Source organism: Macrobrachium rosenbergii, chromosome 47 (genome assembly GCF_040412425.1).
Source record: "Macrobrachium rosenbergii isolate ZJJX-2024 chromosome 47, ASM4041242v1, whole genome shotgun sequence".
Taxonomy (NCBI): domain Eukaryota; kingdom Metazoa; phylum Arthropoda; class Malacostraca; order Decapoda; family Palaemonidae; genus Macrobrachium; species Macrobrachium rosenbergii.
Genome location: NC_089787.1, coordinates 13,652,726 through 13,678,370, shown reverse-complemented (window position 1 = coordinate 13,678,370; position 25,645 = coordinate 13,652,726). Strand labels below are relative to the sequence as shown.

Sequence of the window (25,645 nt, the reverse complement as noted above, 5' to 3'; positions counted from 1 at the left end):
TTTTTTGGTTTGATAATGGGAGGTCTTGGCACGGAATTTAGGATGAATTTAGTATAACTCAGATGCCATTGACAAGAGGGTTGTGCCAGTCCAGCAATGTGAGTTATTCTATAGACCACATATTTAGTTTATTTGTATTAAAATGTCAAATTTCTTTCTGTTAGGAAAACACAAAATGTAACTGATTAATCCTGTTCACTTTCATACTATATTTCAATGTTTTACTAGCAGTCATGTCTTTCATATCTTCATTACTGTACTGAGGGTATGGTAATGTCGACTCTGAATAAAGTCAGCATACATTGTACAGTCTGTCCTATAATGTCAGAGTAAATAGACAGTGATTTGGTAATTCTCAGTCTCATATAATTGTATTTTGAGAGCAAAGAATAGGAGAGGTGTTGTGTTCCTACAAAGATAATCATTACCATAATTAAATCAATGTTCAGTCATGAGTATATGGACAGTTGTCTTATCGGTATTGAGGTTATTTGAGACAAGTTTATTTCTTTGGTCTCCCAAGCTTAGAGAATAGTTGACTGTACTTACAGCCAGGAAGTCTAAAAAGTTTGATTATCATATCCTGGCAACAAATAATTCACCAGTAAACCTGAATCCATTACATTAGGTTGCCAGAGAGTGATAATGAACTTTCAGCCCAGTTGGCTACAGATACAGTGTAGTGTTTAGAATTTTTTCTTCGTATGCTAAATGCGCAGTGGAATATTTCACTGTGATTTGATTGGGTTACAAAAATCTTAAAACCCATCCTAAAAATCTGTGATTGTGGAAAAAAGATGGCGACAACATGTTTCTATGGGAGCATAAAAGAATGAGGCAAGAGTTACAAGCACATGGCAAGCAGGTAATTAAGTACATCCAATAGATGATGAACTCACGAGGATGCCTGTTCTAGTCACAATAAGAGCCAAGGAGATAATCAGGAGACCCATTTTAGGCCGACTAGTTTAGTCCTAGTTGATGGTCTCTAGGTGTACAGAATGCAACACATAGTAAAACCCAAGCTGCCTGTTAATTCCGGTAAGTTTGGCAGAACAACTGGCATGGAAATTTACTGAGTTGACGATGGGCATTCTTGGCTACAAGGTTCTAGTGAGAAGAGTTGGCATTCCAAAAAACTTCCGAGTGGAAAGATGACACAAGGCATGGTATGGGCTTCTAAGTGGGGCAAGACTACCTGCATTTAGGTCACAATAAAGTCCCATAGGTTGTCACACTTCTGAAAGACCCTGACTGTTAAATGCAGGAAGCATTTTTCATCCCACATCACAGTGCTGAGTAAGAGGGCAAGTTGAAAGGAGGGAAATGATGCTCATTCTAACTAAATGATGAGTTTCTGGTCAAACACTCTTTGAGGGACAAGAAATAAAATAGCAGAACCTGAGTTGAATGCAGATGTGGAGACAGTGTCAACGGTCTCATGAGCTCTATGTTTAAAGAAGAGGTTCTTGCAGGACTCTGTGGACAATGTGGATACACTGGACTGGTCAGATGATATTGCTTCGTTTATGGAAGTTCATGTTTTCATATGAAGGTTGGACAACCTCTGTCCAGTACTCCCCTGAGTTTTGCTTATTGATTTATAAAAAAAATGGTATTACAGCAAACAAGTTTCATTTCGGTCCTCTGTAGAAGATAAGGTAACAACATAGAAAGTTGAGGTTTACATGAGACCTTCACTAACGATTTTTAGAAAGCAATGGTGTGCAACTATGAAATCAGAAAATAACCTAAGCAGGTTGTTAGTTCTATTGCTATAGATTTCCATCAGACCTACATCAGGGAGACTGCTTTGAGAAAATAGTTTTTACTTGTTTATGATAAAGTACCTTATATTCTTGGTAAAATGTGTCTCTGGAAATATATGTAACTGCATTGTGCATTCATAAATCTTTATTTATATTTCAGGTCAGTCTGTTCAACAATTACACAGACTGCAATAATCAAGAGTGGAGGCAACAAAGAGGTCCATTGGGTCCTGGTCTCATTCCAAGGAAAAGCCCCTACACAAAGTAAGTGTATTTTTTAGTTCCTTTTGTTGTATGTCGAACCATCTTAAACAGTATACTGGGAGTTCTGTAGTGCAATTTTGTAATGTGAGCAGTTTATTTGTAATTTCTCAGTGTGCTATTGATCAAAATTATTTTCTGATTCTAAAACTTCTTTTTTTATTATGTTCTATTGCCTGAGGTATGAATGCTAATGTGTATATTTGAGATACGAGGTCACCACTTTAACCTACATGAGTAACATTGGCTTCTATTTAAGAAATTCATTGTTTTGTTCTTACTGAGAGTAGCATTTTCTAATTACTGAGAAAGTTCAGAATTCAGATGTAGTTTTAGGAATTTAAAATTTACAGTTGTTTTATCAGTGGAATATTTCCAGTCTTTCATTTAGATAATATCTTTATTTTGTGTTCAAAATTTTATGTTCAAGTTTATTGGATTTTCTTGGATTAATTAGTAATGGCTGAGAATTGGGTAAAAGACAAGGTTTGCTACCTAATACTATGAGTGATACCTGCTTTCCAGAGAAGAAACTCATTACTCTGCTCTTATAATGGGTACAAGCTTTTGGTTATCGAGAAAGTCAAGAGTTAGTTGCCCATGACTAGTTTTTTTAACATGACCACATGTTTATTTCAGCTATAAGTCTCACTCCAATATTAGGAGCACTGGTATTCATGGAACAATTCTTGGAGCTCTGCACATCAGTATTTTATTTTCTGTTTTGTTTCAGACCTCTAGGAATAAGACCAAGTAGAGGAACATTATGCTAATGTTGGTTTTTCAAAGATATATGTTGCTGGAGGTATTAACTGAAGCATCTTTTGCTATGTTGTTACTGGAGCTTTATGTAGTTCATATATAAGACGGTGTGGCCAATCTTGCAAAAAGTGAGCATCTACAAGAAACTGGGGATTGGCTGTTATTTAAAGGTAACAATGAATGATTTATTTGGTGGTTACTTGTCTAAAAGATACTCAAGTGGAGGTTTGACCATCTGTCACCTACCCTAGGTAGCTCATCTCAAAGTTTTGTGTTCCTAGAAGAGGGAATGTTGTGTGGTTATGGTGCTCATGAGCCTAAAATTAATTAGAAATTGTTACTTTGATGGAACAGCTCCAAACACTCCTGTAGAATGACAAAGAATGATTAGAGAGATGAGTCACATTCAGAAATGAGTGAAGGAAAGAACTGTGAGTTGTTAGACTCTTGATGGAAGAAGACCTGTGTATTTACCAATCCTGGTGCTGGCCTTTGACTTATTTCTCGGCAAATCTCTATTTATGATGGGAGCAAATGAAAAAAAGAATTTGCTATGATCCAATGGAAATACAAGTACCTGATTGACATGCCTTCTGAGCTAGCCATGTAAAACTTTAGGAGGACTGAATAGGTTTGAGTAACTAGAGGTATTTGGACTTGAAAAAACACATACAGTATTTATCAGGGCATGTCAGCAGTAAAACAGCAGGTTGTGAATAACATGATCTCCAGCTATTTTCTGTTCCTGTTACATTGAGATCAAGTCATCATTTAAAGCAGGAGGAATAATTGAGTGAATTTAACGGTATCATAGTACATGCTACTCCTTCTGGATTACGCCTTGTGAAATAATCCAGACATGAGCCGCCTAGCTCAGTTGAATGCTTAGCAGTGTAAGTTCTTAGCCCAAATCACGTACGTGTTCTGAGTGTACTAAATCCATTTTATACTGTGTATGGATCATGTCAAGATTAGCGAACCCACTCACAGCAGGGTTCACTATTCTTTACAAGAAGTTTATTGGGTTTGTTATTCTTTACATGAATAATGTTTCTGTTCTAGACATGAACACTTTGGTACCAGACATTTGATTGGGGCTTATTAAGGCAAAATTATTTGACTCCCCAGGGGCTAGTACTAAACACGGCGAAACAGTGTAGATGAATCACTGTTTGCCAAGACAGTCATGTGGAATTGGAGTTCAGACTGGAAAGGGTTGGCCATTCTTTAAGGCACTGGGTTTGCTGTTCTTGACATGGAGATGTTGGGTTCACTAATCTTGACATGATCCCTGTGTACTGTACTGAACTGTCTCTGTTGGTGTTCTTATCATTAGAGTAAAAGACAGTTTAAATAAGGCTGGCCTGAACCCTTGAAAAGGAGACAAACATGGATGAAAAGTAAAGTTTAAAAATTTGAGAACCTGATGGGACAAGACAAAAGAGTAAAGTAAGAAACTTAAAAACTGAAAGCATTGTAATTTGAATCAAAGGTTCACAGCCAAGGGCTTGTAGTGTCGTCTTCAGTTCGCCACACAAAGTACTTTGCATTCAGTCTATTTCTGGTCAGTCGTGTAGGGGATTAATACAGTGTTGCTGTATATATATTAGTAGATACTGCTAAGACGTCTTATGGTTTCAACTTGTGCTAATATAGAGAAAATATAACGAACGAGATGTTTCTAAGATAAAACTCCAATGAAGATACATTTGTTTGGAAGAAGATAAAAAGGCCATTATTGTTCTAGCTGAGAATGTTACCACAGACTAGAACTGCAAAATAAAGGAGAGAAAAACAGTGACCAGGAAAGAGGAATATGTATATAAAATACAGTTGAAATAAAATTTAAGATTAAATAAATCTGTATGTGAAGAAACATCTGAGAAGAAGGGCCTCAATGCAACTGAAGCAGCTGGAAATGACAAGCATCTGAATCTACAACAACACTGATAACGTGACACCTCAACAAGATAAAGCTGAGAGAAATGTTTGAAGCTCCCATCTGAAATGAAATTCAAAGAAGATGGCAAACAGGGTATCTTTTTGAAAAAGGAAGCAGTCACTTTTGAGTAATCCACGGTGGGAGGTGATGATTCTGATGCGCTGGTGACATTCTGAAAATGAGGAGTGTGCAGTTCGCTAGGCCATGCTATAAGTAGAGCTACGTCCATTTTTGTGTTTATAGAAACCTCTTGTGATAATTTGTTTTTGTTTCATATAACTATTTTATTTTTATTTGTTTTCATAATCACCTTAAGCTGGCGGACGCGCTGTAAAATTTCTTAGCTTGTGTAGTGATTTTTTTATTACTTTAATATTTCTGTTGTTTGGGGTATGCCAGATCATATATTCATTTCCATTTGCAGGTCTGTAGGTCACTCCCAGGAGCAGCCAAGTTTATATACCCCCTTAGATGCACTAGCAGACATTTCTCAAGCAGCCTACAATCCTCTGAAAGACGATATCTTATGGTGAGTATTGTACTCTTGACTTAGTTTTGCTATAAACACAAGCAATGGCTGTCTCTTCTCTTTCTTCTGTTAAGTGTTTCCAAAACCTATCCTCATTTCTTTTCATAATCATTTTGTTTGTGTTGTATAGTGCTGCTTATCATTTCTCAAGCATGTTCAGTCTAGTGTTTCTTGTTAGTGGACTGTTTTTCTCTAGCTTTCAAGCACAGATTTTTCTGTCCATGATTTCATTTTTAATTCATATATATTAATTTGATTTATTAAGTAGGCTTTAGTTACAGAGGCACCAGTGTATATGTCCTTCATTTCATTTCCTCTTTGCCCTGACAGCTCTAATGTAGGTTTTGTTGTTATCTTTAATATGTGACAGTACCTAACAAAATGGCATTTAACTTTCCAACCAAACTTACAAGGACTAAACAGACATCAGTGAATGATAAACCCACTAAAGAGTAATGCAGATAAAACCTCAAGAGATTAAGATTAGGAGACGAACATGAGATAACCTACGCACATAAAAATGTCATAAAGTGAACAAAAAATATGAAGATAATGGTGCAGTCCATTTCAAAGCAACATTAAAGTGTCTCTTAAACTTTTAAAAGAATTAGCATCCATCAAACACCCAGAGAGGCTGATCCACAATTTTGTAATGTAGGTTATGTAAGACTTGTGGCGACGAATAAGCTCACATCAGATATTAGGACGGCCCCTCATAGGGATCTCCTGAAGAATTCCTTCTTCAACAAGAGGTGAAATTTGAAGCCAAGTACTGTTAAAGATATCAGATGGCTATGTGGGAGACATTTTGAAGATTACTTTGAAAAGACTTAAGAGTTATATACAGTTAATGTACAGATACATATTAAAAGTGATTCAATCTTATTGAAAACATATTTCTAAAATATATAGCTTGAGCATTTTTGAATTGGAGCAGCTTTTGTATAGAATTAGAGGAAATGGATAGTAAATGCATCAGAGTCTTTCCGTGTCAGAATTATCATTCTGTGTTCTTACTGGCTTCACTAAAACCTTGGTTCTTTTCTTTTCAGGTTATTTTACAAAGTTAAAGATTTCCTCATAACAATGAAGAATTGTTTGGACAGAGAACTTCACATAATTTTGGCTCTGTTTAACGAAGAAGAGCCCATTCTGGCATAAGGCCAGCTTCATCTAACAAGCAGACAATCAAGTTTGGTCCGATGGAAAAGTTTTTTTTCTCAAATGAGAATATTTTAACGAACTATAATTTCTTGTTGCTGCTTTTCAGCATTTTATAATGACTTTAATATCTTTACATCAAACTGTGGGATATGGTTATGTGTATGGGTGACATGTTTGGAGGCCTGAATATTTGTTAGTTTTTTATGATTTTTCAAAGGTATCTGTGTACCTACATAATGATGATGACTTGCAAGGTGCCTGGGGATATGGAAAAAAATTTCTTGATACTATTTGATGACTGAATGGCTATATTGCCTGACCTTTAGCTGTGCTGCATGTTGACTGATAGGTTCATTCATTTATTCATTATTAATTTATTCTTCTTTTGTCAATATCAGAGTCTTGAAACCTCACCTTTTCTGGCAATTTTTGAGCACTCTTGCGTCCAAGGCTTAGTCCCCTGGACTATGAAGGGTTTGTTAGTCTGTTTCTCTAAAAGTTTAAAAGTTTCTGAGTTTTGTACAATACTTGTTTTGGTAATGTCATTTTCAGACAGAACCCTTAAAATGATACTTTGTGCAGAGCATCCTTTTCCTTCTGTGTGATCTTATCTTGTAAAAGTCATCAGTTTATATTCAGATTAGGTGAATGACCCTAGATAAATGACCCTGAATGAAAGTGCACACTCTTCGAACACCACTTTTCAAGGTAGCAACTGAATGTTTAGGGTTCGTGCTTTGGCTGAAGAAGAGTAATGAACTGGAGACTTTGAATGAAAGTGCACACTCTTTGGAGGGAATAGAAACAGATCAGAAACTGGAAAGAGACATTCATTTTTCCATAATTTTATGTTGGTACTATTAGGTAATTTGATAAAACTAACTAGAAAGTGTCTAAAAGTAATACTGTACTATGATGTTCGTGCAATATAGATGGTGCTCGAGATATTGTATACTTGTAAATCAATCAGTTACTCTTGTAAGATTTTATCACCATAAGTTAGAGCTTGGCTGGATAAGCTACATTAGTCATCAGTCGTTATTTTATCACCATATTAATATTATTATCATTATTATTATTGTTATTATTATTATTATTATTATTGATGGTTGTTTGTTGTTAAAGATTAAGCCAGCACAATGCCAGCACGGGCTCTTGCTCTCAGAGCAGCCCTTAACAATAGATGTGTTCTGTAAAGAGATTAAAGATGGTGGTTATAAAAGGAAGGAAGAAAAGGACAGGCAGGGTTACAAACTCTTTTAAACCTTGCAGTACCCATCAGTAGGAGAAAAGTTCGACAGCAGAAAAGTCCTGGTTGAGTTGTAGAAGACCAGGAAGGAAAATGGAAAAATTGCAGATTGAGAGAAAGTATGAAAATCTGAGGAGGATACTCCAATATTTCACTTACTCAGGAAAAACGAAAATTTTTGATGTGAGATTCAAAAGAGCAGCTGTTATTCAAAGCGAACAGCAGCTGCTTTGGGCCGAGGGTTTTGGATGAGGTGAGGTTGTATACATTCCAGCAGTGTTCCTCTGTCGACAGGCTTTCCTGTCAGTTTCTCAAAGAGAATGAGGATTCCTTCAATTGTGACAGTTATGCAACTGTCATTGCCTGTTATGGCACTCTCTCGGCTGGCACTGGCTGGAACATCAGAGGAGGAGGGAGATGGGTGTGAGGAAAAGGTGAGGGAAGGGAGAGTTTCAGGTTTGGAAGGTGGAAAGGGGTTTGGATCAGAGGGAAGGGAAGGTGCAGGCACTGTTTGACATGGCTTCGGAGTGTAGTTGACTTTTCTTCTTGGAGTTCGACGCCGCTTTAGTGGTCTAGGTGGGATCTGCTGTGATGATTCTGAAGGTGATTGCTGAGTTTCCTCTCGCTGCTTCACTGTAGGAGTTGGCTCTGACAGTTTCGAAGGTGGAGGAGTGCCCTTCATTCTTGCAACTCTTTCAAGCCTGGCACTACAGTGCTTGTTCCATGCATGGTGTTGCAGGGAACAGTTAGGGCACTTGCTTGCTACTGCTTCTCCCCTCTTGTAGGCATCGAGGCACTGCTTCGTGGGGTGTGGGTTGCTGCATATTCCACACCTTTCCTTTGCTGTACAGTGGCTGCTATGGTGTCCAAATCTCTGGCACTTGAAGCATTGTAGTGGCTCGGTTGTAAAGGTCTCTGTGGGGAAGGATCCCCATGCTCCAAGGGAAACTTTATTGGAATATCTCCTTTGAAGGTGGCGACAACTTTTCTTGTGGGATTCCCCGATTTCCCGATGCACCTCTGGGCTCTAGAACATTCTGCAGCTGTAGAATGGGATCCAAAGGCAGGGCAGTCGGGTACTTGCATACGACCACCTTCCTAACTCTCTCGGATGGATCCAGCAGCTGGAAATCAGTGTTGGCTCATAGAAAATCGGCTGTTTCTTTTGTTTTTAGTGTGATGATCATGTCAGCGGCCACGTTAGGTTTCACTGAGATGTTCAGCTGTGGGTGCTTTTTCTCCAGCTCTGCTACTACTGCATAAGCAGTCATTTCTCCTTGAGTGGTCACTCGGTATTTCGGGAAGGGTAGCAAGAGACTGGCTGCATGAGAAGGGCTTGGGATGGGGGCTTTTTCCTTACGATTGTGCATCCTCCTCTTGGCTTTCTTCTGTTTGTGCAATGTCTTCCACTCTTGTTCATTGGTCTCCAACTCGGAAGCAGGAGGGCACGATGGCACAGGGTCTTCTACTGGCGATCCCGGGACAGAGGATGTCTCTGTCACTGTTGTCAGTTCTTTGGTGTCAGTCTCGGACTCGGCAACAGGAGGCTTGACAACACTGGTTCTCTTGCAATGAGAGGACTTTTAAGGATGAAGGTGGCAGCTCCATCATCGGAGTCTTCTACTGGCGCCCAAAAGGACCTTCTCTGGAATGCTCTCTCTGGCTTGGAGGACATGTCATTGGCGAGAACGCTCAGCTGAGACTGTGTATTGCTGGAAGGGTTTACTCAGTATATAGTCGGGAGTCAGCAGGGGTAGGCCTCTTGCTGAATTTTGATTGACCAGGGTGGGGTGCTGGTCTCCCTTTGGCGGGTGAAAGTTTTCTTCAGGCATGAAGGTCACACTGCTGTAGTCTCGCTGACTGACGGGATAGGGGTGTGGCATCACTGGACTGTGCGTGATGGTGCGTAACGTCACGGCCTGGTGTTCTCCCACGTCTTTTGCCATTGGTGGCAGAATTGTTCGTCTTTATCTGGTGTTTCTAGGCCAGGGGTGTCGCTTGTTCTGGTGTCTGTCGCAGGTCTTGGTATTATTGTCCTTCTTATATTTGTGGGAAGGAAGGGCACTTCCTGAGTCGTATTCAGAGAGGGCTTCTCTTGCTGGATGAGGAGCGCCTCTAGTAGTCGTAGACGTCGCGAGTCTGGGGCTCTCCCAATTATTGTGGTGTTTTTGATAATTCTGTCACGGGAGATGACATCCTGGTGTGAGTTTTTGCTATGGATTTTTATCGCTCCTTCTTGTGTGTGACATGAAATCCTCTTCGACAGTTTCATAGTGGTCATACCAATGTATGAGCCGGGACATCCACGGACAGGGCATTTTAAACTAGTAGACCACATTAGTTTGTTTCAGAGGATCTCTTGTCAGCGGGGTTGGATTATTTTTCATGATTAAATCTCTCGTGCACCAATTTTGATAGTAGATAACGAGGTCCAGCTTGGTGTCAACTCCGGTGGGGAATACGTTTCCTGCAATGATTTTCCTCATGATATCCTCATCATCTTGATATCTGCAGGTGCATTCTCGCTTTGTAGTAGTTGGCTTGAAGAAAACTTTCACCAGCCAAAGGGAGACCAGCACCCAACGCCGGCCAATCAAAATTCAGGAAGAAGCCTACCCCCTGCTGACCCCCGACTATTAATACTATATTATTATTATATTTTTTTTTTTTGGTCTATCACAGTCATCCTATTCGACTGGGTGGTTTTTATAGTGTGGGGTTCCGGGGTGCATCTTGTCTCTTTAGGAGTCCATCACTTTCTCACTATGTGCGCTGTTTCTAGTAGCACACTTTTTTGCATGAGTCCTGGAGCTACTTCGGAATTTAGTTTTCCCAGATTCCTTTTCAGGGATCTTGGGATCGTGCCTAGTGTTCCTATGATTATGGGTACAATTTCCACTAGCATATTCCATATCCTTCTTATTTCAATTTTCAGATCTTGATACATATCAATTTTCTCTTTCTTTCTCATCGACTCTGGTGTCCCATGGTATTGCCACATGAGTGAGTGATACTTTCTTCTTGATTTTGTCAATCAACGTCATGTCTGGTCTATTGGCACATATCACCCTATCTGTTCTGATACCATAATCCCAGAGGATCTTTGCCTGATCATTTTCTATCACTCCCTCAGGTTGGTGTTCGTACCACTTATTACTGCAAGCTAGCTGGTGTTCGTACCACTTGTTACTGCAAGCTAGCTGGTGTTTCTTGCACAGGCTCCAGTGGAGGGCTTTTACTACTGAATCATGCCTCTTTTTGTACTGGTTCTGTGCAAGCGCCGGACATTCACTTGCTATGTGGTTTATGGTCTTATCTTTCATATGGGTGAGATGCTATTTCCATCTATTGTTCTTTGAACATATCTGGTTCTTAGGGCCTGATCTTGTGCTGCTGTTAGCATTCCTTCTGTTGCCTTCTTGAGTTCTCCCCTCTGTAGCCATTGCCATGTTTCATTGCTGGCCAGTTCTTTAGTCTGTCTCATGTGTTGTCTGTGCATTGGTTTGTTGTCCCATTCCTCAGTTCTGTTTTTCATTCTCCTGTCTGTATATTTCTGGGTCTTCGTCCACTTTTATCAGTCCTTCTTCCCATGCACTCCTTAGCCACTCGTCTTCACTGGTTTTCAGATATTGTCCCAGTGCTCTGCTCTCGATGTTAACGCAGTCCTCTATGCTTAGTAGCCCTCTCCCCCTTTCCTTTTGTGTTATGTATAGTCTGTCTGTATTTGCTCTTGGGTGTAGTGCTTTGTGTATTGTCATGTGTTTTCTAGTTTTCTGGTCTATGCTGCAGGAGTTCAGCCTTCATCCACTCCACTACTCCTGCACTGTATCTGATTACTGGTACTGCCCATGTGTTTATGGCTTTCGTCATGTTTCCGGCGTTGAGTTTTGACTTGAGTATCGCCTTAAGTCTCTGCATATATTCTTTCCTGATTGTGTCCTTTATCTCTTGGTGTTTTATGTCCTCTCCTTCCATTATTCCCAGGTATTTGTATCCTTTCTCATCTATGTGTTTGATGCTATTCCCGTATGGTAGCTTTATCCCTTCCATCCTTGTTACTTTGCCTTTTTGTATGTTTGACCAAGGCGCATTTTTCTATTCCAAACTCCATCCTGATGTCCCCAGATACAATCCTTACTGTCTGGATTAGGGTATCTATTTCCTGATGCTCTTACCATACAGCTTGATGTCGTGCATGAACATTAGATGGTTAATTCTGTTGCCTCCTTTCTTGAGTTGGTACCAATCATCCATCTTCTGCAGTACTTTTGTCATGGGAATCATGGCTACTACGAAGAGTAGTGGGGACAGTGAGTCACCTTGAAAGATCCCTCTCCTAATGTTAACCTCTGCTAATCTTATCCCAGAGCTTGTAAGTACTGTATTCCAGTTTTGCATTGTATTTTTAAGGAAGCTGATGGTGTTTTCCTCTGCCCCACATATTTTCAGGCATTCTATTAGCCATGTGTGTGGTATCATGTCAAAGGCTTTCTTGTAGTCAATCCATGCCATGCTTAGGTTGGTTCTCCTTCTTTTACTATTCTTCATTACCATTTTGTCTATTAGAGCTGGTCTTTTGTGACCCTACACTCCTTCTGCAGCCTTTCTGTTGGTGGGGGATGGTGTTTGTGTCCTCTAGGTAGTTGTATAGCCTTTCACTGATGATACCTGTTAGTAACTTGCACATTATTGGTAGGCAGGTGATAGGCCTGTAGTTACTTGCTATATTTCCCTTGTTCTTGTCTTTCTGTACTAATGATCAAATCTATTATTATTATTATTATTATTATTATTATTATTATTATTATTATTATTATTATTATTCAGAAGATAAACCTCTATTCATATGGAACAAGCCCGCAGGGGCCATTGACTTGCAATTCAAACTTCCAAAGAATGTTGTATCATTTTAAAGAAGTAACAGAAGGTTACAGGAAATACAGAAATAAGAGATAAGTTGTTATAAAAGAAATAGAAAAAAATAAAAGAGAGAGTGGGCTTCCCCAAATCAAGGGAGTGTTCACCCATCAGGTACTACTTAGATTTGAAAATTTTTACGCCTATTAACTTGCTCCTTAGTTTTCTCCGTTCGTATAAGGAATTTTTAATGTTTAAAGTGATGTTTCTCCTCAATAGTTTTAAAAAGGTTCATTTCAGTTTCTATTTTTTACAGAGCAGGACTTTCTGGTAGGATCTGTTAATGTCTGTGGCCTTATTATTAGTTTTGCTTTTATTAAACTTAACGGTGGTCTGTTTCTCATAGTAAAACGTAATGTGGATTTTGCCTCAACTTATAATGCCAGTTTAAAGTTTGTCGATATGAACGTTACATTTTTAGCTTATGAATTTAGTTTGCAAAACTCCTTTCCTGTAATTCTTGCAATTTTAATCTTTGTTGTTTACTAGTGCAGTATTTTATGTCGTGAGCACTTAAATTTCTAAGGGTTTTGTTTTCTGAAATGACAAAGAGTTTAAAAGCTTTTTCTGTAAAAGAATTTGACCAATGCTGCACTATGGTACATGTCAGGTAATTCATATATTGTATTGTACATTATAAAAGGTTTCCTGGCTGTAATTTGGTCATTGTTAAAGAGAACTTTTCATAAGTCTTAAGTCTTATGTTAGCTGTGCTCTGTCATCAGAAATTTCTTTTGATATAAGAATGAACTTCCATATTTAACTCTAGAGCAAGACTTATGGTTCAGTATTTTACAAATTAGCAAGGAAGGCTTACCATAAAGCTTTGCAGTAGTACTGTTAGTTATGGATTTTAATATGCAGATATTTTATTTAGTTTCACTAGAATTTGTGGACAAAAAATGAGCCAGTAGTGCTGTATGAGGTACAGATTATGAAGGTAGTTTTACAGCACAGTATCCATATTTCAATTTCAAAGTATTTGCAAAGATATTTTAAATAGACAGTTTTCATGGGTGCTGTAGGTACAGTAACTAGAGGTAAATGAACTTTAAATCAATAGGACAAGTTAGACACAAGGTTTTGAATTATAGTCTTTGTAGGTACCATGAGGTGAGCTTTACAATATTATAACTGAGTAACAAGCCCTGAGACTGTGTATTATGAGTTTATCAATGTAATTTATAGTTTTGTCAACTCGTAATAACAAAGAAATTGAAAGAAATTTTATATCAAAGAAAATGGAGATTTTGTAGAGGAGTGACTATGGGATATTAAGATTTATAGCCAGTGTGTGTTGGAGACAGACGAGGAAATGTTGGAAATACTTTGTGTCCAGCGGCTTTGAACAGACTGAGATAGCTGGACATGTGATGACAGGATTGGAAGATGTATGAGAACGGGATATAAAACTAGTATGACCTAAAAGACCTGTAGGAAAAGCCAGGGTATCTTGGAAAACGATGATGAATTAGGTCTGTACTATATTGGGAGGTTGAAATTCCTGGCATAGGAAAGCCTGTGAAGATGATAATGATGGCCAGTAATGATAATATTAACGATTAACGTTTATTAGTGGGAGAAGAAAAATTTACGACCAGATAGGTAGAAAGCTGTTTGATTTGTAATGTCAAATCTTGAAGTCTGGAAAAATGACACCATTTACTTGAATAAGTAATGTAATGGAGCTTAAAGCAGTTAATCAAAAGCATTGAGATATAGGTTTCTGTTGGGCAGTTTTAAGGTAAATGAAGCTTACATATTATTTGATGACATACATCACAGGGTTAGAAAGATGAAAGCATAAAATCATTTCAGAGTACTGTATTTTGTAATTTGTTTTACCAGGCTCTTAATGAATATTATTCAACAGAAACTTGCTCCAAGGTTAAATGTGGTCCCATGCTTATATCAAAAGGAAGTTTTAATTGTAATGTAAAGTTGAAGTTCTCTTCCCGATGTAGTTTAGATGAACTGGAAATGTTAAATAAATAAAGGCTTGTGCCCACACCCCAAGGGGGCTGACCTTGTAGGACTGTGCTGGTGCAAATTAGTCTTCCTGGCAGGTGTCCTGCTACCAGAGGCCTTTTAGAAGTCAAACAGCACAGAACAACTCTCATGACAATTTTGGTTTGTGTCAGTCTTCTCTAAATGGAAATGTTTTGTTTGACAGGTGTGTGGTAACTGGAATCATTTTGTCACTTGGACATCCTCCAGTTGTTCAATATTTATTGGAATAGGTGTCTGAAATCAGCTTCATAAAAGAGATAGCTGTAGCCTAAGACTGTGATGTTGACATTTTTACTTACTGATAGAGTTTATTTTTTTACTTAAACTTGGAATTTTTAGAGGTGTTTTGTCACAGAACCAAAGATACTCTTAGTCACAGGAACACTTAAGAAAAATTTGAGTCTAACTTGTAATTTGCCCACTTGTAATTTTCAAGTTTTGCTCAGCTAACTTGGAGCAAATTTACCTTTCTAAATGATGGCTGATTAGAAAACATGTAGATTAAGATTTTTAAGACTTTCAGTAATCTAAGACCATCTTTGGCAATGCTGTCCATAGTCCCTTTGAAGAACTTCTGCTGCTCGTGTTGGTTCCATACTTAAATTATGACAGATATAAGATCCTATACCTGAAAAGTATTGTTTTAAAACATGAGTACTCTTAATTGTTAAGGAACTTTACCATGCAAGTGGAAGGTTTCCTTTTTATAAGGTGTTTTTCAGAGGTATAATTAGTTTTTGTTGTGTAGCCAGATTTGTATGATGAATGCATAAACAAGATGGCGAGTATAGTTCTTATGAAGATGGAATTTTCAGAGAGCAAAAGAATCAGGCGTGGGTCTTCCACATAGCTTTGAGGAAAAATATTTTGATAAACTGAATACGTTCTGCTGTTAAGATGCTGAACTTGCCAAAATGTGAATGTATTTCAAATACGACCTTGCCTAAAATCTTCCCTGTATTTTATAACTAAACGAATTTTGATATCTATTTATAGTACTGCATCTGTCTGTGAAACAAAAAGCACAAAGAACGTGAATGTAAATGTCATTAATTCTAGGGCCTTTTTAGTTTAGGACTGTACCATTGTCCCGTGAAGGGTCAGGAAGAGTTTTGGGAATAATTTCTTATATTTAGGCTATCAAAAACTTTCTAGAAAGGGGATCAGAATCACCTTATACACGTCCAAGCTTTTTGCACGCTGTGTCTCTTATTGTGCAATTGACTAAAGAAAAGTGCAACATGCAAATGGTTGCATCATTTCACTCAGAACTGGTGCAGCAACCTTTCATTTTGTTAAATGTCTGTGCATGTATTGTTGCTTCCTGCTAATCTGTATCAAAAGGGTTGAGTAAAATGGCTACAATAATTCTGAGAGTAGATTTGTGTGGTTCCACTACTCAAGGTACCATTCACTGTTTTGACTGGAGTAAGTTTGTTCTGAATAGAAATTACAGCCATGAATTCATAAATGTTACCAAGGTTTTATCCACAGTTGTCTCTAGTGTGTATTGAGCCACAGTATTTCTGAAGATAGGGAATAGATTTTGTCCGGCAGTGATGTGTACAGGTGAACTTTTCAAAAGCTGAGTCGTTCTTCTTTATGAAAATGTGTCAGGAGAATGTCTGTCTCTTGGAAGTTCTAATTGTAGCCAAGTGTTGTGGTCTCAGATTTCTCTGTCTTCATCGTTTGTCTTCAGTATTCCATTTCCTCATCATATTGACAGTTAACTTAGGTGAACTGCAGCATTTGTGTGAAGTGAAACTCTCTTTGGAGTTTGGACTTGTAAGGCTTGCCTTTCATGCAGAGTTTGCTACTCCCAGTTTGAGATTGACAGACGGACAGATGTTTAGGTGAAAGCCTGATGCTCTTATAAACTGAGTTGAAACTGAGTTGTTGCTTGGTTCTGTCTAAAGATAAAGTGTGCTGTGGAATACTGTAAGCAAGTCTGTGCTTTAAACTAGATTACAGAATGACAACTGTTCGGTATGTCTTTGTAAGAGGAGTTAAATAATCTTGTTGCACCTATTACTGTTATCGTGGAGGCCTTTGTAGTTCCTAAATGAATTTGATCTATTTTTAAATCATATAAGACGTTGATAATGAAAAGCATTTCATGAATATTATATCAGACATGATCTTCAGGTTCTTAGAGCTCCAGTTGAATGGGATTGATAGGTCGTAAAGATGAATACTTTTTTATACAATAATAATTATTCAGTTTCCAGTTAGACTGTCAACCAGATAAGACTACAGATGTCCATGTTATTAGAGAACTTGAACTACTAGGTGACATGGGACCAGAGCCAGAAAAATCTTAGATTTGCTAGTAGGTCTAGAAAGGCATGGAGTAAAATTAGACTTTAGCCTAAAAGTATACAGCACAGAAGAGATTGAAAGAATTCATTCTATATCTGGTCCCAAAGAGGATTAAACTGACATGGAAATGGATAATGATGGAATTTATTAGGATTTAAAGAGCTGACCTCAAGTCTTTGTCAGTGAATTTCAAGAGGATAAGTATACCAACCATTTTAAAGAAGGCATTAGTATTATGCTCTTCACAGTTGAGTGGATATCTTTGAGGTGGTATGTTGCTGTACTCATTCATTCAGCTGTACCCTTTAAGAACCTGTCAGGTCTTAAGAGATTTTTCACTTGGAGTGAAAGGAATTACCACACTTTCATCCATGACTGAAGTCTTATGATTTAACCAAATGCCTCAAACCTAATGCTTTCATCCATGACTAAAGAATTATTGAAATGCAAAAAAAACACTGTATAGTCATTGTTTTGGTTGAAATCAGGGACATATTGAGAGCACACAGGACTATTGAAACACTAAAGCAATAATTATGTAATTTCCTGCATGTTATATTAGTTGGAAAGTTTTGAATGGTCATGCTCAATTTGTTTCTCTTATATGGAGTCTTTTTTTTTTGTGCTGTACTGGTGATTTTGGTCGGTCTTAATAATCAGAAAAGAGGTCACAATAAATTTCTTAAAGATTATAGTGACAAAATATTTCCTCTCATCTTCTGACACTAAATTTTTCTTGAATTTCTTGTTCAGCAATTTTGCTGTTCACTTCTGTCAGTAGCTCTGCTGCCTCCTAGAATCCAAAGATTATGAAGCAATATATCCCCTTCATATCTACAGGAACATCAGTTTCACAATTTACAACACTATCATAGCAGAGTTCACACTTCCTCCAAATGTGGGTGTAAAGATTTCTTGCTTTCTTATGATGCATTCCTAAATCCACTCACTATTTTTAAGTGTTTAGTGCGTCCTCCATTCCTGAATTCACGCGAGATTTAATTCTCTTTGAGATGATCTTCCTCAGTCTGTTTTAAAACTGATTTCCATTATGTAGGATTTATTATGAATTTCATACTCTATATCATTGTGGTCAGAAGGAGATGTTTTGTGTTCGCATACCTAAATCCATTCTGAACTTCTCTCCCTCCATTTTGAGGGATTTATTCAGTATTGTGCTCATATATGTTTCCTAGATTTATTTCGCTTTGAGGGATTTAACAGGGCTGTTTTAGGTTTCTTTCTCTCTTGTCTAAAGGATTTATTTTGTATTTATGATTCTAAATCCTGTCTAGATTTACCTTCCCTGGCATGAAAGATTTATATTGCTTTCTCCCTGTTCTAAAGGATTCATTAAGTACTTGCTCTTATATAAATACACTATGGATTTCATCCTGTCTTTTGTAAACAATCTGAAAGTCCCAGCGTAGTTAAATCCAGTTTAAAAGTCAAAGTCCCTGAAATAAGCTCACATTTTTACTTTTTCTGTGCAGCTCCTTAAATCTACTTGGATATACTCCTCTTTGTGTTAATTTTCCCAGTTCTTAGCCTCTCAGTGTCTGTCCTTACTGATTCTAATATACTTTTTTATTTAGTGAGATCAGTGGTTCCTGCCCTTTCTGAAATGTTTCTTTAGGCGTTGCTTGTAGGTCTAGATGCTGAACATATGTTGTGATTCAGGCATCAGCTGATATGGTCAGTCTGTTATTGTAGCCTTTTTTATGCAGAAATTTGCTTTCCTGCTCGTTTTTTTACAGATGTAACTTTTCCATGTTCAAGAGGGTTATTTTGTCACAATCTCTTTATAAATAAGAGTATACTTGCTTGTAATGCTGTTAAGGTGTCAATCTTGTTTACAAGTAAAGACAGTTGCCCAGTATTGGTTTCATTCTGCTTTAAACAAGTACTGGATCAGTTTTGTCAGTTTTTCTTTTATATTTTTTATCTTTAATCTCTTAAAAGAAGTCTTCATCTGCTTTGCTAAAGACTTGAATTCTCTCTCTCTCTCTCATTTTTGTTTCAGTTTGGCATATCTTTGCTTCTTGGCATATTTCTCAAAGCCCAAAATTGCATTTTTTCTAGACAGAAGATCTTGCTTTTAATATGCTCTCATTAAATTGTAATTTAAACAACAGATACTCTGTAATCTTCCCTTTATAGTCTGTGCCCCTCCTTATTTTCTATAATTTCCGCAGTTTCCATCTTACCCAGCATGACTTTTATGTTGCTTTCTATACATATCACGAGGTTTTGCATCTTTCCTTAAATCAGAGCACAACAGCGCTGTTAATTTTCCTTGTTGCTTGTCCATTGCCTAATCAAGTTCGATACCTAAGTTATTAAAACTTGTTTGCAAAAGATGCCATTGGTGAATGGATGTCTTTTGTTGTTGTTGTTATTGTTCTTGATTTTGGTAGTATAGTATATTTGGGTCACCATTTAGTAACTGAAATAGGATGGTATGCTTCTACGATTTTTGCCTTGCAAATGGAGGCTCCTTGATGGCTTTGTAGTTCCAAATTTTGTGGAGCCCATTGATAAGTCTACAAGCTCACAGAGAATGTTGTTATCAGTGGGGTGTAGCTAAAGATTTCAGGCTTATATACTGATCGGAAAGCCTTAAAAATTGTGGTAGCCACTACCACATTGTGCTCTCTGCTTCCTTGTAAGTGACGAAGCAGAGGATTGATTTTTATGCTAATTGAGGTCAGGTCCTTCCCTCCTCTGAATTCCTACATAGGCCTACCTTCGAATCTAGTTCATGTTGACACTCATTGTTTTGGTGTTTATTGTCTGTGCCCCGAACATGCTATTCATTTCAACCCGTCTTTTCATATGGTTTCTGAGACAGTTGTACCTCCCTGGTTCCTATATTGCTCTGGTGATCTATATTAGGACCATTTTAGGTTGCAAGAACTGTCCAGAATCACTCAGTTTCTTGCAAAATAAAAATAAATCTTGAACTGAGACTCCTGCAGCAATGTTCTGATCCATCTTTTTATTAGGTATTGGTTATTAATGTGCTGTTGATAACTACTTCTTGTGCTGCTCTATACTTCTAGAAGAAACGTCTCGTTTTGTTTCTGGGAAGACAGAATAATTGATTACTTCGGGAAGCAGTTGTTTTAACAGTCATGGAGGTCTTTGTATGTGGATGAGGATTTTAGAAGAATAACTGTAATGCTCTACAGTCAAGAAGGTTATCTGTCTGTTTTGTTGGAGGTTTTCATTTTTCGAATTAGTCGATACAGGCCGTGGTTGGTAAGCTCTCTCTTGCCCTTTTCCAGTGATTTACTTAAGGTTGTCTTCACAGCCTATGAGGCTGCTAAAATGCTTGTTGCTTGGGGCCTTCTTGTACAAAATAGGTCCATTGTACACAGCAGTAGTCTTCCTTGTTGAATGAAGTGAAGCCTTGAAGAAGAGCTTTTGATCTACTTTGTTTTTTTTTTTAACTTTTCATTTAATGGTTGGAACTCTTTCATACTTCATGCAGGTGTTGCTTTCAAGCAATTCCATTCGAGAGATATTTTAGGCTGGACACTGTATTATTTGCACAAAGAGCACATTACGGGACCAATATTTTTATGCCTTTTGATTTACAGAACATGCAGGAAACAGCTTTACTATACACAGCCATTTTAATTTAATGTAAAGGTCAGGTAGTTGTCCTTCAAGGAGGGTATCTGAATGCTACTTTTTGATGTCTAGGGTTACCTTCATACCAATGGTACGTCCTTCAGAGCCTTCCCTTGGTGCGGGCACTGCCTGTGCTAACTCGTCAATGTAAAGGGAATGTGACAACAGTCCGATCTGACACCTTATTGGCTGGGGTGAAGCTGCAGGGGTGTCAGGGTAGTATCCTTCATTGATGGCATCCCCTTTTCCGAACTCTGTTGCTCATACGAGAAGCATCGCGTGAATTGAAACTCTTGGACGTGTGTTTGGTCTTACTGCTTTCTGGGAGCTTCTGCTGGCCTGATATAATCAAATGTGCTTAAAATACTACTCGTGCCTACAGTGGTGACTTGGTCGTCATTTTAAGTAAACTAAAAATGACTGAACATTAATGATATTTCATTCACATTCATTTAAATGCTTTTTAATTCGTACCGAATAAATTACACTCACAAGTTACTGCTTTTGATGTTTTTATTTAAACTAAGGTTATGTAAGATATATAACAGTTAAGGTAACGTAAGAAATATTCATTTTAATACTTCACATTAAACAAGTTGCAACATTCACAAAAATATCGTTACCTGGGCGTGGTATTGTACTTACTGTGTCGGCTCCCAGTGGCTCTACATTGTTTCTACTGATTTATTGATTGATATAAATAGACTATCAGTTCGTTACTGCGTGAACCACACAAATTAATAGTTTAACCAGATTCTACGTTTTATTGAGTGAACACGTAAAAGCAGTTCGCATTAAGGGCAAATTAGACATATATCTTCTTCAAAAGTAATGAAATACTTTCCTTATAATCAAATGTTTGATCATAACCTCAGGGAAACGTTTACCTGACTATTGAATTCGTTTTTGAGATCCATTCTTACTTTGGTGGATTTGGCATTTGTGGAGTTCGAACGTTCTTCTGCTTATCCAAGTGTCGTCACTCTCAAAGAAGTGTGAAGGAGCTATGGCTACTGTTCCCGGTATCTGAATATTCCATCTTCATGAACTTGGCTTAGATTTGAGGCTATGCATTGCATTATGGAAGTCAGGATATGTAGCAAAACTAATTGGCCTTCTGTAAATCATTTTATGAAGAGGACACAGTCAGCTTCGTGTTATTGATACCCAAGAACTGGTCTTGTGTTTAATATACTTATCATGCATAGCATTCTCTACGTCATAATGATAAGTGGGAGGCATTTTGACTGTCTGTTCTTCGAAGACATTATGAAACTGCATTACCAAAAATGGTCTTAGCTCACTGAATGAATTTCAAGTCTTTATTCCATTTGTTACTTCAGGTAGTCTTTTACGAGGCAAATATGCTGTCAAGTTAGTTAAGTGGAACTTGAAAAAAAAAGTAACAAGAGTGACAGCAGAATTTTCTCAAGTCCTCCTGTATCCCATATCCAAGACTATTTCTGGTTCTGTAATTTAAAACACCTCTCTGAATTTCATTTAGGAAAAATGTCAATGTTCCTGTCTCAAGTTTCGTTTGTCTAGATTGTTAGGAACCTTTTCAGACTAAGTGAATGCTAACCAGCTGGAAGAAGTTTTGGTGACTGGGTTACTGTGTTGCCAAGTACTTTATTCAGTTCCCATTTAGAGAAACGACACAAAACACACTCATCATGACTTACCCTGGGACTGTTTGACTAATATACAAGTCCTCTGATTTGTAGGGGCCCTTGTTTAAAGGCTTTTTTGTACCTATTTCGGGGGGGACACTCAAGTATTGGTAGAAAAAATTACTTTGTAATAATATTTTCATATACTTTGGTTTTCAGGAAAATGAAAGCATGTTGTTTAAGTACTGTAATTAGAATTTATTTCCTTGCTGAGTACTATTTTGTAAATTTCATCTGTCGAAATACATGATAGCAGCATATGTCAAATTCATGATTACAGCACATAATTCACTGAATTGACTATACAACACGTCACAATTCATGATTACATCACATGTCAAAATGCATAATTACAGTATATATATCATGATACATGAATGTCTCACTGTAATCTAACGTGCACTATGAAGCTAAAAACTCATAAAAAACACCTATATTTCGAATACCAATACTTTTGTATTCCTGATAACTGGTGAATTTCACCCGTGATCAGGATTACAGAAGTACTGGTGTCCAAAATACTTGGTTGCATTATGAGTATAGTGTGTTTTTTATGGGCCTTTTTATCTTTAGCATAATACAAGCTGGATAGCATAGTATATAGCAGAGAAAACCAAGAGGGCCGACTTCCTATGTGCTGCATTGTAATTGGCTGAGCACATTTTGATTGTGTGTAACTGGAGGTTGCTAAAGACACATCATTCTGTCACTGCAGCGTCTCACAAATTATCTCTCCATGGATCATTTACACTACTACACAGGCCAAAAGAAAACTTCTGGATCAAAAGGAAGAGTTAACTGTACAAAGTATACAAAAACAAACAAAGAAGTGGCCTTCTACTCTTTTCCAAAGGACAACAAATGACAGGTGAGCACATTAGTTTGTCAGCCCATCTGCTTGTAAGCAGCTTGTTTACTGCTATATACTATTCATTATTGTTCATTACACCTCACTTTCTTGTAAACAGACGGATAGGCCATGTAGGATGTGTGGGATAGAATGTTTATTCATAAAACTACCCCAAAGCAATTATAAAAGCTGATGCAAAATTCTAAAATCACAGTCAGTCCCATTATGCAAGTTCCTATACACTGTAGTTGTTTGTAAGCTTGCTGCTGTACCTACAGTATATACAATGTAATATCATAGATCAGTCTCTTTATATCATCATGTATGAAAAATAACCTGGGTAATTCTAAACCGACTGTCCGCAGTCAGCTAGCCTATGGCAGTTGACGTTTTCCTATGTTATTTTACCTGCTGACCAATAATTTAAAATAATATTTTGGCAGTAGGCTGTAACTAAAATGTAATTGACCCTTGAAAACTGCACGTCTGTACCAGTGGGTCGCACACAGCTCAAGGGTAAATTCCAGTTTAGCAGCAGCTGACCAGCAAAATATTACCTTAAACTCTTGAAAAGCAAGTAAAATAACATCGAAAAATGTCAATTGTCATAGTGTAGCTCCACTGCACACTATTCGAAGTTTTTGTAAACTGGAAACAAAACATTACCATTTCCACTTTCAACTTTGGTGGCCTCTATAGGTCGCCGTGGAAGAACGGCGCTGAGCACCTTATCTACATTTTTAAAGATTCCTGCAAGCTCGTATGTTCTGGCAAGAGGTAATTACTTTAAATTCTTGTTCAAGTAAAATAACACAGAAAAATGTCAATTGCCAGTCTCTCGCAGTCTCATTAAGCGCAGAAAACCGGCAGCTGCTGATTGGTGAACCGAAAGCTAGCGCATGCGTGTTAAGGCTTAGAATCAGTAGTACTAGTAATGAATGAAAAGTGCCTTTGGAACGGCTCCCACTATCCATTTATTCGCCCTTCTTTTTATGCTTGTTTTTCATGTTCCAAATGACATATATAACAGGAAATACAACAATAAGGTATCCAAACCTTTTCCCAAGTTATTTACCCCACCAAAAACTCTGAATTCCCAGTGGGTCCCCCTTACTGTTAGCTATTCTCAGGATTTTACCACACCAGTTCTAAGATAATTTACAGCTTAATTACAGCTGAGTGACAAAATATTACTTTAAATTCTTGTTCAGCAGATAAAGCTCTATAGAAAAACGTCAACTGCCATAGCCTAGCTCACTGCAGACAGCCGGCTTAGATCTACCATAACCTGGAACTACTGAATTTATTTCAGGTGTGCAGAATGGATTAGAAACCTTCGGAGAGAGGACCTGCTAGGCAAAAGTCCAGATCAGATGAAGTGGCACAGTGTTTGCAGTGATCATTTTGCCACATCCCAATTCAAAAACCCCAATGACAGGTAATTTACAGGGGAATACCCACATTTTATTGTTGTTGACTACAGGCCAATACTGTATTTTGCCACCATGGCTCACCAACTTATCAATAACAAACCATGGATTGTAAATGATCACTTTGGTCACACTGTGTTGATCTAGTCTTTTCTGCAAAGTAAGAACCTGGAAGAATGTATAGAAGATGATATATTTTAAATTACAGGAAATCTGGGTTGCTGCCAAATAGCATACTGTGGTTGATTGACTGCCCTAACCCCCAAAGAGTGGTGATGTGAGGAGAAAGCAGCCACACGATCGGGGATGGTCTGCTGCAGTAGAAGACCATGACAGCAGTTCCATGAATGGTAATAAATTTTAACTGTGATAGTTATCTAGCATATGGAATCCTTGCACCTAAAATCAGTATAGCCTCAGTGTGATGATTAAGGATCAAAGATAGTGCTCATGGTGTGTGTTGAGATGTGTGCTATGAAGCATAAACTCAAAAATTTTTCTAATTTAATTACAGAAACTGCTCAAGCTGAAGCAGAGGTGTCGACACAGCAGTGTGGTTTAAAGAGGAAAGTGCAGGCACTGAGAACAAGGTTGTCAAGACTGCAAAAGAAGGTGGTCCCAAAGACAGCCATGACACAAGTGTATGCCATAATTAGACAATGTCTGCCACCACTGGCTGCCAAATTTGTCATTGAACAACTGCAGGTCAGTGGAAGACACAAGAATGGCATCCGATGGAGTGACTGCGCGAAGAGTGTTGCCCTGCAATTGAAGAATGCCAGCCCAAAGGCTTACAGAATCCTTAGTAAAGTGTTCACGCTACCATCCAAAAGCACGCTGGTTGATTTACTTAATAAGATCAGCATTGAAGAAGGCTGGCATGATTCTGTTCTGTACATGTTGCAAAAATCACAAAACTGGCTCTTCAAGAAAATGGCTCTTCAAGAATGTGTCATCAGATTCAGTAGAAGGCCTAGACTGTGATGGTTTGACAGCCAATCATGCAGGGTCTTCATGCTGAGGAGCATAACTGGCAAATGGAAGCAACCCATTGGATATTTCCTTAGTGCAGGATCTGTGAAACCTTAAGTACTGAAGACAAGAGTACTTGAAGCTGTGTGTGAAACATGTCATGAA

At 37.9% G+C, this 25,645-nt stretch overlaps 2 long non-coding RNA genes across 3 annotated transcripts in view; both read left to right on the top strand.

Annotated features, from left to right (window-relative positions):
- LOC136830551 (uncharacterized) overlaps window positions 1–13,497 on the top strand; it is a 473,631-nt gene extending 460,134 nt beyond the window's left edge. Inside the window, exons 3-5 of one of the 2 annotated variants that reach the window (XR_010850657.1) lie at window positions 1,930–2,033; window positions 5,159–5,263; window positions 6,316–13,497. This is a non-coding gene — a long non-coding RNA (uncharacterized lncRNA). The remainder of the gene's footprint in view (window positions 1–1,929; window positions 2,034–5,158; window positions 5,264–6,315) is intronic. The other variant, XR_010850656.1, reaches the window with a different exon arrangement.
- Window positions 13,498–23,943: 10,446 nt separating this feature from the next.
- On the top strand, window positions 23,944–25,395 carry LOC136830937 (uncharacterized). The gene is made up of 3 exons (XR_010850768.1): window positions 23,944–24,516; window positions 24,717–24,858; window positions 25,023–25,395. It is a non-coding gene; the product is annotated as an uncharacterized lncRNA (long non-coding RNA).
- The last annotated feature ends 250 nt before the right edge of the window (window positions 25,396–25,645 follow it).